Genomic DNA, 9,703 nt, shown 5'->3' with positions numbered 1-9,703 from the left:
GTAGTGCTAGACAGCGAACGAGAACGCTTGACAGTCATCCCACCAAGTGCAAATGGTAGATGTTTCGAAGCTTGAAAATGCATCCAGAATCAAAAAAGTGTGTAGAAAAGGTGGTTGAGTGGTGGAAGAGAGCTGGATCCAACTTCCTCCAATGCCAAAATCATGCGGTTAAAAGTTTATTTTCCTCTGATAAGGAGTGAAAACCATACAGTTAAGTTCTAAAACTGCTGTGGCTTTACGAAAATAAATATTCTTGTAGGTATTTTGCTTATATGTGCTTATGTGCCTAATATGCTTCCTAAAACTCGGCGTTACAAGAATGCTCCGATGGACTCTGTGTTTCGTTCTCGATCAAAAACAAGGGAAAAAAAAACTAACCACCACAGAAGTGAAACCATGAATTATGTCTAACTGTGGCGGAAGTGTACTTGCTTCTACTTTCGTTTCCTTCGTTTCACTTCACTTCACTTCACTTCACTTCACTTGAACTCACGTCACGTCACGTCACGTCACGTCTGGTCTATTTTACTAATCCTTGAAACCACTTAGAGCAAACCTCCTGATATCAATTTGTTGGTTTTTACAAATAGAAATATTCTAAGTACCAACAAATACATTGGACAGTAAAAAAAAATTTAGAACTGATTTTTCTGAAACCACTTATTACTCTGAGATCAATGAGGCTCGGAGGTAAATTAACGCCATTGTGACAGATCCTTTAATAACATACTTTTTCATTACCCACCTTTTTATGATCATTCTTACCTTATATTTGTTTAGATGCTTTCACCCTACACAGTGTTATTTGAGCTTGAGCAAGATCAATGAGTATTCTTTGTGGTTGCGTGAGTTGCTTTGCTCGATGACATAACATTCACTTGAACAAAGGGAGAAGAAAGTTTGACCTTTCGAGATATAAAAAATCTGTTAGCATGCGCACATTTATTGGAGCTTAAATAGAGTCAACTGATTCTTCTTTGTGGTTGAATGAGTTACTTTACCATTTGAAAAGTTCGTTTAGTCAATTAAAAATCTTACTCAGGGGACTGCTGAATTAACTATTTTGCATCGTTTTGAGTGCGTGTCGCATTTAAGACAGATCATGAATGAATGCGTTATTTGGCTTCCGTGACGAACTAAGTAGAGGAAACAATGGAGAGGATTAGTTTCTGTAATTTCCGCCTCTGCGCAGACCAACCCCGATGACCTTGTGTTATGTTCTGAAACTGAAAGGTGGCAGGAAAGTCAGTGTTACTCGCTTAGCTGTTCATTCGCTATCAGCTTTTTTAACTTAAGCTTTAGTGGTGAATATCATCGTAAAGTATCAGAGGGTGGAACCGAAAAAAAAAGGCCTTGTAAGGTAAGGCAGTAGTCAGCTAGAAGGTATTCAAAGTCATGAGTGATTTTCGTTCAAGCATGCGAGCAAAATTACTCGAATACTGTGTTACAAAGGATAAATGAATTTTCTTCAAAAATTGTATCGAGCGTTGCTCTCATTTTAGAAGGCTGACACACATTTGCATTTAGTTTATTTACAACGACGTGTTTTTCCTAGTTTAACTGAAACGTCACGTCACGGCGGGCTGGTTATGAAACAGGATCCAGCGCTTCGGCAGAGTATTGTTTATCCTGTTTTGATTCGCAGAGGAATACCATATCTATCAGAGAGTTGATAAGTAGTAGACTCTTAACTTAATAGATAGTCTTGTGGGGTGATCAGTTTGGCGTCAGGAACGGCTGTGAAGAACAACTTTGTTTGCCCAACTGAGTTAGACTCATTTGCAGCGGTGACTGTATTTTTAAGCATATTTCAGCTCCACTTAGAAACCAATATCCGCCACGATAGGAGACGAACTGATCTCATACAACAAGAAAGCGATTCTCAAACAGAATATCCACGAAGGCAAACCACGTGGTGTGTGAAAAGTCAGATTTGCCCTTCAGCAAATTGGCATTTAACGTGCTGCGAACATCATTTTCAATTTTCTGCGCTACTGAACTCTGTTGTGCCATTAGTGACCGCAGGTCGTCTATAGAAGATAATTATGCCCTAGGAAAGAATAACATCTAGGTTCACTTACATTGGATTATTAGATTATTGATTAGTGAATATATTATTAGATTCACTTATATCTGGAGAAGAATGGTAGCAGTCGTTAGAAGTATGTTCATGCAGATTATTTCAACTTAACGATCTAATTCAACCGGTTGAGGATAACGACTGACAGTCTGGTATTATGTAATGGCTCGATTCTAAATTATAGATATTCATGTCTTTCCGCATATCGAGTTTACTGATCAATCGCTCTCTTTCAGTTTGCTCAGTTTTTTAAAATGTTTATTCGTTTTGTATCAAAGTTATTGACTGTACGATAAGGAATTAATTTTCTTATTTATCTTTACATCTTTAAATTAGATTGAAGTTTTTCCACTGGTAACCAACCTTACAACATAGAAATGACTCAAGTCTGGACCATAGTTATTTTTACCTTCTTGAGCGCAATCTTTGTTCGCTGTGGTTGGTAGAAAAAGTTATTTTTATTTTTGATTCAGATGCTATGCTGCTCACAGCCAAGTGATAATACATGATAGCGACATTTTACTCTTGGAGGAGGAAGATAGCATTGAAAAGCTATTGACGGCAAATGAATTTCTACAAAGTTTAAGGCGAGACAGAATCCTCGTCTGCTGAGGATACTTGGGACTACCACAAAAATATGTATCATGTGTAGAGTTTACTTTCATTAGCTTCATACATTTCGGTTTCCTTGAGCTTGTCCACTTTTTTACGAATTTTACGGGCCTGAATTTTTTTCAGGCCTCACTTCAACTACTAGTTCAGTAGTGTTCATAACTGCGAGGATCGATTCTATATTCGTTTCTTCAACCGCAGTGCACACATATGATTTTCACATGTTTACAGCCATTATTCACCACTTCGAAGGGTTATCTGGATTCAACAGTTGGTTTGTTAGCTCAGTTGGTAGAGCGCTGCACCAGTTTCACCGAGGTCATGGGTTTTAATAATCATTCCCTTTACTTTCTTTTACCGATAAACAGAAAATTACCTCACTCAAGGGCATTCTAATGCAAGGTTGGTATGCTTAACATTCCACTGAAGTGCTAAAGCTAAGTACTCTGTATATTATTTTTTGTTTCAGTTTTATCTATTTGTTTATTCATTCATTTATATGCCTCTTCATCATTTCCTTTTCATTTTTTCTATATCTTTAGCTGCATTCCAGCATTTCCTCCGGTGAATGCCTCCGCAAGAAACGCTTCTTGTATATTTTACGAGTATAAAGGCGTAAAAATATAACCAGTAGTCTATACGTTTATGGTGATCAGTCCACATTGGATACTGGTGAAAGGGAAGCTGTGAACTTTAAGGGTTATTTCGACGCTCTTGAGATCACACCGGAGTGCAGGATCCCACTTAAAGACTTGTTCTGTGTCTATGGTTTCCCTAATTGTGATGAATCATTGGTGCAGCCTAAAGAACGCCCTATTTGTCGCAGCTCATGCGAATATTTGCAAGTCGTCTGCAAAAGGGAAATGGCCTTAATCAGAGATATACCGATCTTTCAACGCTATGTAGACTTGGCAAATTGCTCGAGCTCTAAATTTGCTTCTGCTAATGGTGGCGATGCTCCTGAGTGCTATCAATGGTACGATCTTCCTGGTAGGTATTGCAACGTCATCATTAACTCCTCTATTTGAACAAGTTACCCTCGTAATCTGGTCATGTTGTTTGAGAGTTAAAGAACCCTTTGGGTTTAACAGGGTCCCTGCGCTGTGTGTCTGAGGGAAGATATATTGCACCATGTGGTGCCTCTTTCCTCCCAGGTGTAATAATGGGTACCGGCGATTTCCCAAGTGCAGAGGGAGGAGGGGGAGAGGTTACCCGCGATGGATTTGAATCACATCTTTGGGGAAAATCAATACTTATTATGTACAAAAACAGTAGATAGCGTTGGAGGCGCACTCTGATTGGCTGCTCCATCCCCAACTATCCTTTGCTATTCACCTCCGATCAACTCGGGCGGAATTTGCGCCCGAGTTGATCGGAGGTGAATAATGAAAATATTATGCAGGAATAAATGAGTTAAAATCATCTTTTTGCGTTATATCATCCTTCTATTTTAGCATATACTAAAATACCTATTCACCACAGTGTCGTAGTTAGCGGTGGATATTTATCTCGCCGCTTCGCAGCTCAGTAAATATCCTCCAGTAGCCACCTCCACTTCGGTAAATAGCTGTTAATTAATGTCACGAAAAATAGGAACGCTCCGGCAGCATATGAGCCACGTGCATTGGCTTGTGTGAAGACACAAACCTATAAAAAAATCGAACGCTAGGAAATAATTGTAACATTTTTAGCCTATCATGTCGATGAGATAATTTTATATTTTCTGACCTCAACTACTCTCGCTTTTCTCCATTTCCCATAGGTGATGACACTGAAAGTACAGGTCTGTTATTAATGTTCTGAATTGTTATTTTACGATCTCTAATCGAACGCTGTCTGATGCGTCCATAGTGCTTTGAACAAAAAGATCAAGATTTGATAAAAAAAAATAGATGATTTCTATACATGTTAAGTTATGCTTCAAGCGATGACGTAAAAGTAACTAACATTTTATCCAGGCTTCTCGCCATCCCAGTCGACATCACTCCACGGTGTAGCTCTTCAAGTTCTATGAGGTTGACAAACACGAAGGGACTAGTCCCTGCAACTAGTTCCTGTGACTAGTCCCGAGGACCAAGTCCTTTCGTGTGAACTACCCAGTTTCACTGACAAATGTAGTTGCAGGTAACAAAATGTGGTCCACGATATCAACAAGTTCTTGAGACTTGTTCCCCCAAATTATGCAGGTTCCTGTGTATGAACTGTTAAAGTGACAGGTCCTTGTAATTGTGACCAAATGAAAGTAATCAAATCACTGATCAGTATTTAAGTTCCCATAACCCCTTTCATGCTCCGTTTCAATATGGCGGCCTTTTTTTAATAGCTGCTGTTTTTCAGTTCTGGAAGAGTAGCATACAGAACCTCAGTCGAAAAAAGCAAATGCTCTCAAAATTGTAAATGCCTGACCAATTTTGTAAATGGAAGAGATGCTGCTTTCTGACGTGAGCGTGTCCTACAATTGTTTGGAGTTAATTTTCTAAATTCGATTCCATTGTTTAGGATCGCTCCTTGTTCGCTGAATTTCAGTGAAAGCGCCCTGGGTTTTGCTATCTCGATGTGAAACAGGTCCCAGCAGGTAAAATCTTCAGGGGACTTGTCCCCACAACTGGTCCCATCGTGTTAACCGTGCAGCGGACTAGTCCCTAAAACAAATCCCTGCTACAAGTCCCCTCGTGTGTACCGACCTCTATGTTGACAGTACCTTAACATCTAGATGCGATTTATTTCAGATTGTTTCTACGGTGTGGGAGTTGGTTACCGTGGCAACATGAACGTCACTCAATCTGGTCGTAAATGTCAGTCGTGGAAATCTCAGTGTCCTCATCGTCACTGGCGGATTCCTAAAGATGTCGCTGATTCCAAAAATGACTCGAACATGTGTCGTAACCCGGACAGTAGTGGCCCGGATGGACCATGGTGTTTTACCACTGACCCAAATGTTCGATGAGAATACTGCAACGAATCTCGATGTCCCTTTAGAGGTAAATTTAGTCATAAAGAGAACTTGCGCGAGAGCCGAAGAGCACGAGGGAAATAGAATATTGAAAGTATAAATGTAATTCAAAAATCATTTTAAAATTCTTTTTAAAACATAATTTACAGACATATTATTCAGATACTGACGAAAAACAATTTAGGATGTTACATTCTGTGACATCATTTCCTTCGCTTTGTTTTATGCGCAGACAAATTTTATAGAAGATTTCACAATATTACCCAAGGTCGGACTTAGAGAAAACGCAGATCAAGAGCAGACTCAAGCAGACTAATTACCAGGCTTTCTTTGATCATGGTATAAACCAAGCAGCTGAAAGATCCTGGTTCAGAGATCTAGATCATTTATTGATTGCCTTGATGTAGGATGATCTCAGTCCTCTCGGACTCCAGATTCTGCTCCAGATCAACCAAAGGAACACACTCTTCTTTACTGTGGACCAAAATGTTTAAGAGATCAAGAGTATTTTTACTTATTTTTTTTGTTGCCAGTTCCAGAAGAGGCTCCCACTTTCCTTAGAGGCCATCCTCTTAATTCAACAGCCATTTTAATCTCTTGGAAGGGCATACCTCCTTCTCGTCATGAAGAAAAACTGTTGGGATATCGGATTCGATACCGGAGCGAAGGATCCGAGCTCTATTATGAAGCAAACACAACGAGCAACTTGACTCAAGATGTTATTAAAAAGCTCCGTCCAAACACAGCATACGAGATTATGGTCAATGGGTTCAATGAAATTGGCCACGGGCGAAGTAGCACGGTCCTTGATTTAAAAACTCTATCTTCTGGTATGTTGGGTATATACTACTTTCAATTAAATTGACAGTTGATATTTGAGGGCGTTGTTGATATCTGGGTGCCAATGACACGTTGCAAGCAGATGCTGTAACTATATTATCATGAGTGGGGAAATGAGGTCGAATGCCACTGATTATGACGGGTGGAAACTCGTATCATATTTCTCTTTTCCGCTTTTATAATTGAGAGTCTCAACCTTTTTTAGCATTAAACTAGCCGTATGTTACTGTTTGGAAATCTTTAACCAGTAAAACAAATTTTTAGTTCATAATTTGCTCTTCCTTTTTCATTCATCTGTAATTCCTTTTTTGTCTTGTTATCACTTCCCTATGTTCTTTGGTTGATTTTCAGGTGAGGAAATATTAGAGGTTGACCTCCAGCTGATTATAGATTCTGATTTTAGCAGGGATCTGCTCAACAGTAGCAGTAAAAGGTTCTTGGAAATGGCTGAACTCATTAGAATTTGAGTAAGAAACAATTGGTTTGGTAAAAAATTTGATTGTTGTATGACAAAGTAGTGCTTTCAAATTTTTGCATGCTCTGTTTTTGAAAAAAACTTTTTTTTTCTTTTAGATAAAACACCACTTCAACGAGTCTTCTATGTTGAAGATATATAACGTCATAACTATACATTTTAGGTAAGATCTAGAAACTATTTTAATTCCCGTTTAAAGACTTCGTTGGCCATTGAAAGGCTAAATTTGCCACTTATCAATTAGATAACATTTCATATGAAAATTAACTTTGCTTCCCTCAGAATAAAGTGTCTTTCTGTTACAGAAACAGAGAGACGGGACCTGATTAACGAGCTTACAGTCATGGTCACAGTTGGTGAACATCCTAATGTCTTTAGTCTTATTGGAGCTTGTACGAAGACTGGTAACTTTTAGTTGATATTTATTGATGTTCTACGTGCAGTTTCCTTTCCACTTTCATCCTTCTTTGTAATGATAAATTCCCAATTATGCAACACAAACAGTTCAACACTTGAGTGCAATTTTTGCCTCAGAACTTTAATATTTAACTTTGTCGCAAATTTTTAGAGCCAGTATTGGTGATTGTCACTTTGGCCCCGAATGGCTGTTTGTTGGACCAACTGAAGAAGAATAGAGAAAATCCATATTACAATGTTCGGAAAAACGAAATGATCTTCACGCCCCAACACAAAGTGAAGATTGCAAGAGATGTAGCTTGTGGAATGCTTCACCTGGCCAGCAAAAAGGTACGAGATACAATAAAGAATTCAGAAAAATATTTCCTTTCTAGAGGATTATTTGATTCTTATTTGGCTTCTCTTTCTTAGTGTGTTCATCGTGACCTTGCAGCAAGAAACGTGCTTCTTGGCGAGGAGAATGTTGCCATGGTTTCCAACTTCGGCCTGTCACGTGATGTGTACGAAAGTGGTGAATACGAAAGTACATCCGGGGTATGGACAGTATTCTCGTGTTTAAAAAATGGGGAGAGTAGTTAAAACGACAAAGTATTTTTTAATTTTTTATTTCATGGAAAACATGCTAAAATTCGTAGTTCCAGCGACATCGCATTGCAAAGATTCTTCCCCCTTTGAAGTGTTACAGTATACGTTAACCGACAGAAAGAACACTATACTCCTACAAACCCAACTACTTTATTAAACAACACGTCTAAAATGAATATCAAAGCGATCTTCGAACTTCGTCTTAAGTTAAATCTTACGAAGAAACGACTCTTATGAAATTAAAGCAATAACAATGAAAACAATAACAATTCTCTAACGTATTCTGGAAATTCTAGAAGCTTACAACACAACTACTTTGTAGAATTACATACTTATCACAAAACCTAACAGAATTTTCTAGAATGTTCCATGGTATGTCATTAGAAGGTTCGAGTATCCATGTCACCGTCAGTTAGCATTCTAGAAATTTCCAGAAACTGCTCTTTACATACTCCTTGCAATCTCAGTTTTATCTCCCTAGGCCAGTGTAGTCTCAACATACAACTATAAAAATTCACGATTTCCCTACCTGCTATTCTTTAGTATTATTTAAACCGAATTGTTTTTACTCAAACCATGCTTTAAATGTTTTCTTCCAAAAAAGATACTGTTACCGGTGCGCTGAATGGCTCTTGAGTCTTTGGAGGATTACACGTAAAATACTAAAACAGATGTGTAAGTTAACTCTGTAAGGAATTATGAGGAAAAGTTAAAATTGTAAAGCTACTTACTATTAGCGAATAGGGGTCCTAATAACTGATTAAACTTTGAAGCTATTTTATGGTCTCTGAGTGTTTTCCATTGAAATCAATCAGCAGATACTTCCCTCGTCAGAACTCTGAGAACAAGTCGAGTACTTTAAGCATATGAACTGTTGTAATGTAAAAATATAGCTCAGGTGCTATATCAAATACATGCTTTCCAAGATATATTAGTTTTATCGAGATGTAGTAATGTTGGTGGGGTTATGGTGTCATTGCAATTTGGAATTATATTTCCGTAAGAAGAAATTTGTTTTTATTGTAAAATGACCTAATAGTGCTGTTTTGCGACAGATGGTCCTTTGGAGTGTTATTATGGGAGATTGAATCTGGAGGTAAACAGTTTTAGCAGTGAGACTTTTTACCTATTTCATATTAAAGGAAATGTTAGTAAGCTAAGATTTCTAATACTTACACAAAATATCATCATCATTATTATCATGTTCAATATCTGCTGAAGATATAGAGTTATCATGTCAACGTTTGCTATCGATTTATCAGAGTTTTCAAAGTAAGTCTACTGTATAATAATTACCACTAGGAGCAGATTCCTCTCAACTTAAGATCTGCCCTCTCCTCCGACAACAAAATACTTCCTGCAGAGGTTCCTTGACCTTTTTTTGTTAACAGCATAAACTACCAAACACTGCTAGTAGTACACTTTGGTAGTACAGAAGAGCGATACAATTGTTAGCTCGAGGCAGTATGAGACTGGAATGGTGTGCTTAAGCATTAAATGTTATCGTGATACATTAAAGTCGTCTATCACCTACAGTGCTTCCTTGTGAAGATCAATGAGAACGAACCAGCGTCAATAATCGGTTCAAAACTGAACCCTCTCTTCTGCGACGATGAGTAGGTACAAATGGGTCGCTTAAGGAGCGATGCACAACTGAATATATATTCACACTTTCTGCCGGAGTTATTGTGATCTTGCTTTACCTGACAAGATTCTGCAAGGAGTTTGAAAAGAAAAATGG

General features: G+C 38.2%; 1 pseudogene across 1 annotated transcript; it reads left to right on the top strand.

Moving 5' to 3' along the window:
- Positions 1-3,087: 3,087 nt before the first annotated feature.
- Positions 3,088-8,753, top strand: LOC149053874 (tyrosine-protein kinase transmembrane receptor Ror2-like; annotated as a pseudogene). Its single transcript, XR_016180110.1, has 11 exons — positions 3,088-3,098; positions 3,235-3,682; positions 4,455-4,475; positions 5,422-5,673; positions 6,179-6,475; positions 6,837-6,952; positions 7,059-7,103; positions 7,205-7,364; positions 7,529-7,707; positions 7,789-7,911; positions 8,567-8,753. The product of XR_016180110.1 is annotated as a tyrosine-protein kinase transmembrane receptor Ror2-like (transcript).
- Positions 8,754-9,703: the final 950 nt, after the last annotated feature.

This window comes from Pocillopora damicornis, chromosome 1, assembly GCF_964200805.1.
Source record: "Pocillopora damicornis chromosome 1, jaPocDami1.2, whole genome shotgun sequence".
NCBI classification, from domain to species: domain Eukaryota; kingdom Metazoa; phylum Cnidaria; class Anthozoa; order Scleractinia; family Pocilloporidae; genus Pocillopora; species Pocillopora damicornis.
The sequence above is the reverse complement of the archived record's forward strand: the minus strand, read 5'-3'. Positions and strand labels throughout refer to the sequence as shown.